Genomic DNA, 7406 nt, shown 5'->3' on the forward strand with positions numbered 1-7406 from the left:
TCTGTTCTACTTATTGGACCCCAATATATGTACTCAAATTGGACCACTTGAGGAGGAATCCCCTGCCCCTCCTCCAAACTGCTCCCGTTCTCAAGTTCCGCCTATTGTTTGCAGTCTCCTACCACTCTGTCGCTCTGTTACCCCCTCCTCCTTGACCTCCAGTATCTTCCTGTTTGTGTTACTCACTAGGCAGAGAGCTCCACCTTGTGAAGGTTCATAGATCACACAGTGCCAGGGCTGGGAGCACCCTAGAGACGACGTGTGTCTCAAAGGCCCTCAGGTGTCAGAGGAGGAAACCGAGGCCCCTACACAATTTGCTCAGGGTCACACATTTCAGGGTGTGACTCCAAACAGGAAGAGTGAATAAAACTCTTAGACTTCCTATCACTTCCCCTACCCCACACAGCCAGTCAGTTGTCCTCTGGCAGGGGGCTGGAGCAAATGTGTTCTCTGCAGAGGCTGAGTTGAAGAGGCTCTGGAGTTGAGGACTCAGGGCACAGCAGAGGGCAGAGCAGAGCACCATACTGAAAAGAGTGGAGTTAAGTGAGAGACCACACACAGAACAGATTCTCCTCCCTTAGTACACTGTCATCAAAAATACCTGAAACAAACAAACAAACAAATAAACAAAAAACCTGGGTCACTTCTATCTGGAGAAAATGACCAGTTTAAGAGGAAATACTGATAGAAAGGACTGATCAACAAAATGGCTAGTTTCCAACAAACCCCACCCATGTACACTGGGCTGTCAATCTGCCTTTAGTTTCTCACTTTCACATATGAATAGATAGTCATGATCACTACAGGCCCAAACAAACAAATGAAAAGCACAGGAAATAGGGAAGGTCCTGTAGTCCAGAGAGGAGTATAAAAAAAAAAAAAAAAAGTAGGTTTTATGTAAACAACTGGGAGACCAAATAACATATGACTTTTTGATAGTAACTTGGAAATTAGAAGACAATAGAAGCATACTTTCTTTTTTATTTTTTTATTGAAAAAATTTTTAAAAAGTTTATTTATTTATTTTTGAGAGAGAGAGAGAGACAGGGAGAGAGAGAGAAAGAGAGAGAGAGAGAGCCAGCATGAGCTGGGGAGGGGCAGAGAGAGAGAGAGAGGAGCACACACAATCAAAGTGGGCTCCAGGCTCTGAGCTGTCAGCCCAGAAGCCGGATGCAGGGCTCAAACCCACAAATCATGAGATCATGACCTGAGCCAAAGTCAGACGCTCAACTGACTGAACCAGCCAGGCACCCCTAGAAGCATACTTTCAATATTCTATGGAAGATAGATTTTGGCTTAGATTTCCTTACCCAGACAAACCATTCATCAAGTCTGAGAGGAGGCCAATTCAGACAGGCAAAATGCTTATCTCCTGTGTATACTTTCTCAGGAAGATAGTGCAGGATGTGAGCCTCTAAAACAATTAAGCCGAGAAAGAGGAAGCCTGGAATTGAAGAAATAGTGGATTTGACACAAAAGAGAAGACACTCAGGATGATGGAGAACAACTACTAGGCAGCAGGCTTCAAGAAGAAACAACCAGGGGCACCTGAGTGGCTCAGTCAGTTAAGCCTCTGACTCCTGATTTCAGCTCAGGACATTATCTCATAGTTCGGGGGTTCATGGGTTCAAGTCCCATGTTGGGCTCTGTGCTGATGGTACAGAGCCTGCTTGGGATTCTCTCTCTCCCTCTCTCTGCCCCTCCCCTGCTTGTGTTCTCCCTTTCCCTCTCTCAAAAATAAATAGATAAACATTTAAGGGAAAAAGGAGGATGAGGAGGAGGAGGAGGAGGAGAAGGAAAAGAAGAAGAAAAGAAGAAGAAGAAGAAGAAGAAGAAGAAGAAGAAGAAGAAGAAGAAGAAACAACTAGCACAGAGCAGAGGGTACAGGGCCCTAGGAGGAAAGAAAATTAAAAGAACTGAGATCATTTCATACATGTGAAAATTGTATTGAAAGGCTGTGGCAGAATATGGGAGTACTTAACCAAAGGAATAAAGAAACTAATGATGAGAACACAGGTAGGAGGACAGAGAGTGGCATGGAAGGATGTAGCCAAGAAAAGAATTGAGCTGATAGACTCTTGATGTGCTTGGCTGTATTGAGAAGAGGTTTACAGGTCTAGGTGAGAATTTGGGAGATGAAATTGAGACAGAGAAAGATAAAGCAATGATATAATCCAGGAAAAACAGAAAGCTGTCCCAGAAAGGAAGTGTTATCATGGCACATTATATGACTCAGCTGTGAATAACATTATATATCACTGATAACATAAACAATATATAAATATAGATTTAACCAAAAATTGAAACATAACTATATTGTAAAGATCAGTACATGATAAGTGTGTGTGTGTGTGTGTGTGTGTGTGTGTGTGTGTATGTGAGCCAGTTATTACACTATCATGTCTCAGCTTCAAACCCACCCTTCCACACTCTGCTCTGTGATGCTGGGGTGCCACTCTGCAAACCACATTTCTCCCTTGCTGGTTCTGTGTGAGGCTCTGTCAGCAGGGGAGCTATGGTGACAGTGCGGAGCTGGAAGAGGAAAGAGCTACACCTTATCATCTGCTTCTTTCTGTCTCAGTGTTCATTCATTCATTCAGCTATTCAACAAAGATTTATTGAGTGACTATTGTGTGCCAAGCACTGTTCCAGGTGTTTAGGACTTGTCTGATGATGTCACTGCCTCTGTAGAGCTTAGCTTCCAGTACAGAGAGATAATAAACAGTTTATGTAATAAATAAATTACATAGTATTGTAAGGAAAAAGAACAAAACAGAGTAAGAGTGGTTGGGAGTGTATGGGTGAGGAGTATTACAATTTTAAATAGGGTAGTCAGGGTAGACTTCTTTGGGAAGAAGGCATTTGAGTAAAGACTTGGCCTTACAACAAGAGCAGGTCTGGCATGTTCAGAGACTGGTGCAGAGGTCAGTGGGCTGCAGGGAGAGGGGGAAAGCAATGGGAATGCTGAAAATGGCTTTGGAAGAAGGGAATGGAGGTGAGGAGAGTTTTGACAGAAGACTGCTTTTCTTTGTTAGAAGTCATACATGATCATTTCATGTTTTAAACCATGAACATGTATAACCATTTTTGAAAATAAGTTTATTTATTTATTTTGAGAGAGAGAGAGAGAGGCAAAGAGAGAGGGAGAGAGAGAATCCCAAGCAGGCTCCATGCTCTCAGTGCAGAGCCTAACATCAGGCTTGATCTCAAGAGCTGTGAGATCATGATCTGAGCTGAAATCAAGAGTCAGACACTTAACTGACTGAGCCACCCAGATGCCCCTAAACATATATAACCTTGATAAAAATAAAAATAAAAATTTAAAATGATGAATCACAAAATGTGGTATCCTGAATTGGATCCCAGAACAGAAAAAGGACATTCATGGAAAAGCTGGTAAAATCCAAATAAAGTTACTCATAATATACTAATATGGTATGCTTAGTTTGGACAAACATACCAATTCTCTGGATGATCTTTGTAACTTTTCTGTAAATCTAAAATTATTCAGAAATAAAAAGTTTATTTAAAAAGACTAAAATAAACAGAAAACTTAATCAAGTGGTAAGATGCTGCCTTTTTCCTCCCCCAACTCCCAGCCCCATTCTCTTCCTTGGGTTTGAGCAGTTGGTTATCTACCTAGTAGGAGGATGTGATTTACCTGTGGTCTTGGGCTGATCCCCAGATGGAGGGAAAAAAGCCAGCAGGGAAGATTTTGTGGCTCCCATCTGTGGAGCCTCCAGTCCACAGATCCTTGGTGGATGACATTCAGAAGCTGAGAAGCAGAAACCAGGACAGAGGCATGAAACCAGGACAGAAAAAACAGGAAAGTTCAACTCTCTTAAGCTTTTAAGAAAGCAGAGTACCAAAAATGTCTTCATAGGACTTCACTTCTTGCTTAATCCCTGTCTCTAGTGAGCTGTAAAGCTGAAGGAGTGGTTTTAGAGTAGAAATAATTCCAGACCCTCGATTCAATAGCTTTTTCCTTGCTTCAAAACTTCCTAAAACTTTTTGGTGGGAGCACCTGTTTAGGTGGTGATGTGAAGTTATTGCCTTATGTCTGTGCTTTCCATGTATACTTTTATGTTATTCAGTATATGAATTACTAGAAAGTTGCTTAAACTTTTTCTAGACAATTATTTAATGTTAACAACAACAACAACAACAACAACAACAACAACAACAAACTTAAGTTTTAGTGCCAATGCTCGGAGACTTGTGTCAGCCGTCTACTCAGCCCCCTGGGGATTCTTTTTCTAGTATTAAGGAAACCCTTTTCTGTTCATGCTTATTCCACATATTTTATTTTTAGCCACAATACTTTTCCTCTCTCTAGTGCTTATACCTTTGGAACTAAAAGCCAGGAAGGAAAGTGTGTTATATGCTATTTTTATTTTCTGTCCCACCACATACCATCCATAAGAGGGAGCAGGACGATCCTTAAATTGGGATGAAAGAGAAAATGAGAGGGAGGAAAAAAAAAAAAAGGACATTTCAACATATTTTCCAGCCACTTGTAGTCCACCCTTCTGGCATTCAGGAATCTGCCTGTTAGTTTTTTGGAATTGTGAGCAGCTAAGTGATGATGAGCAATTAGCACTCAGAAGTTTGTTTTGATTTTACATGTTTTCTTCATACCTCTTAAAAATTACATAAGAAATAAAAATTCATTGCAGAAAAACTTTTTGAAAAAGACAAAATATTGAAATAACCAAAAAAAATCACTTGGACTCTCAGAAGTAATCACCCTGTGCAACATGGCCACCAATCACTCAATGCAAGAAATAAATACACGTAGAGACAGAAACAAGATATAAAGCATGGGAAACGTGTGAACCTTCAGCTCCAGAAGCTCCTGAGACTCAGTGCTTGTGGCTTGGTGGTTTTATGTTTTGCCCATGGATGATCATCGCCATCACACTGACCTACTCTATTGGAGGTTGTGGTTGTAAGTGACAGATGTGCAACTAACATTTATTTATGCAAAAGTGAATAGACACCAGATGTCTGCTCAGGTTGCATAAGTTTGACAACCGGCTCTTTCCTGGTCTTTAGCATATTACCTAAACTTTTATTTTTTTATTTATTATTTTTTAATGTTTTATTTACTTTTGAGAGAGAGAGAGAAAATGAGAGAACGAGTGGGGGAGGGGCAGAGAGAGAGGGAGACACAACAGAATCTGAAGCATGCCCCAGGCTCTGAGCTGTCAGCACAGAGCCTGACGCAGGGCTAGAACCCACAAACTGTGGGTTCATGACCTGACCTGAAGTCGGACGCTTAACTGACTGAGCCACCCAGGTTCCCCTATTACCTAACCTTTTAAAGTCTGTGTTACCTCTTCTGGAAAATGGTACCCATCTTCTCATAAAGTTGTCACAGAGTTTGAATGAAATAAAGTGCATGCCTGATGCATAGTAACCACTCTGTAAATGACATCTGGTATCAGCAGTAATTGAATAGTATCTGGTCTCCGGAGGAGTGGGGAAGGTGTGTTGCCAGTATGTTATTACTAGAGAAAGTTGGAAGGCAGAAAACAAGGAGTGAGGCAGGATGTACACCCCCTCACGAATCCCACCTTGAGCTGCCGCACGCATTGCTGGTGTGGACAGTCATGCGGCTGACATCCTCCTCCACTGAGAGCTTCCAGGGAGTGTCCACAGTGCCCCCAGTGACTATTTCTTGACCCCCAGGCAGGCCCCTATAGACAGAGTCCAGGAAAACTCCAAACTTTATGAGTCATGAAGGGAGGTTTTGCCATAGATTCTCTGGGGAGCTGAGAGCTCTGTGGGTTGAGACAGTGGTTTTAGATGTGCTGGGGTAAAATGAATCCTCCAAGTCGCCTCTGAGAGTTCAGAGCTGCTCTTTCTACAGAGGGTACCCTTAAACATTGCATTTGTGTCCATGTCCATCTTTTTGTCTTTTTTAGTCAAATCCATTTGGCAGGTGGTATTTAGGGTCTAGTTCATAAGATATGTCATGAAAAGCCAAAATCTGGCAAAAACCTCTTCAGAAATAATTACTTTAATCTCTAGTCTACAGTTCTTCAACTGTTCTTATTAAACAGCCAAAGTTTCTTAATGGGATAGTTATCGAAACACGGCCTGGGCCACTCTGGTCTGCAGGGCCGATTCATGTCAATGTCTCAACCAGAATTTGTAATCCTCTCTGGCTTGCGATGGTCTAGGTTGAAAATATAGCCTCGAGGGGCACCTGGGTGGCTCAGTCAGTTAAGCGTCCGACTTCAGCTCAGGTCATGATCTCTCCGCTGGTGAGTTCAAGCCCCGTGTTGGACTATGTGCTGACAGCTCAGAGCCTGGAGCCTGCTTTCGATTATGTGTCTTCCTCTCTCTGCCCCTCCCCCGCTCGTGCTCTCTCAAAAATAAATAAACATTTAAAAAAAAGTAAAAAAAGAAAAGAAAATATAGCCTCCAAAAGGATGTGCTGTTTCTCATCACGGCCCGTGTTCAGGTTGGCGAGGCCATAAGGTGATTTCTTGTCACCCAGGTAAAGCTGACACCTGTGTGAATCGTGGGCTTGTGATCCAAGCAGACAGGTTTTTCCTAAGTATGGCTAACTGAGTCACAAATGATAGCACCCCACCCAACCCATTTGTGTTTTTTTCCTACCAAAATAAAAATCTCCATTAAAACCAAACAGCAATTAAACAATTTCTAATCTTCACCATACATACAAGGCAACCTGCAATTTAGAGCAAGATTTAAAGAGACAGACACATCTCTTAGTTCTTTTCCCACCAGTCCGCTTCAATAGCTGGGAATCTTTGTTTAATCTGACTCCAGGTCTTTCTCTGTGTCTGAGAAAAACACCTTGCATCTTCTGTGGCTTCTCCATGTCCCAGTTGCAACTTTGGGAGCCCAGATCAGTGCCATTAACGTTGTAATTTAAAGCTTTTGGGAGGCCCAGGCTCTCTCTGTGTGAGACAGTTATCAGTCCTCATTAGCAAACCACTCATTCCCCCTTTGTTGCTCGGTGTAATAGAGAAAGCAGCTTCCTGTTCCTGGTGACTTGGCAAAACTGAACAGAGAGACAGATAATAGCCATGGCAGGTGTGCACAGCAGGGTCCTTCCCAAACCTCCTGCTGTGGGGTCCTTTTACAATCAAGAGTCATTGGTTTCCCTTTTCAGAGGGGCTGGTCTGCTTTGCCTCATCACAGGGCAGAGAGTAGGTCAATGATTAAATTAGTTGGAATGCAGCAGATCTTCCTGCTCTCAAAAGTTTCCAGACCACTTCTACCACAGCCATATTAATTTCAGGAAATTAATTTTCACTTTTATCTAAGAAGCACACACATAGCATCAAAAGTTAAACAATGCCAAAAGCCTCATCAGAAAAACAGCTGTCTCCTGCCCCATTTCCTTAAACTATTTTTTAGTGTTTTTTTTC

Source organism: Lynx rufus, unplaced genomic scaffold (assembly GCF_022079265.1).
Source record: "Lynx rufus isolate CCGP_SWC_20201006 ecotype Redwood Valley unplaced genomic scaffold, mLynRuf1.p SCAF_8, whole genome shotgun sequence".
NCBI classification, from domain to species: Eukaryota; Metazoa; Chordata; class Mammalia; order Carnivora; family Felidae; genus Lynx; species Lynx rufus.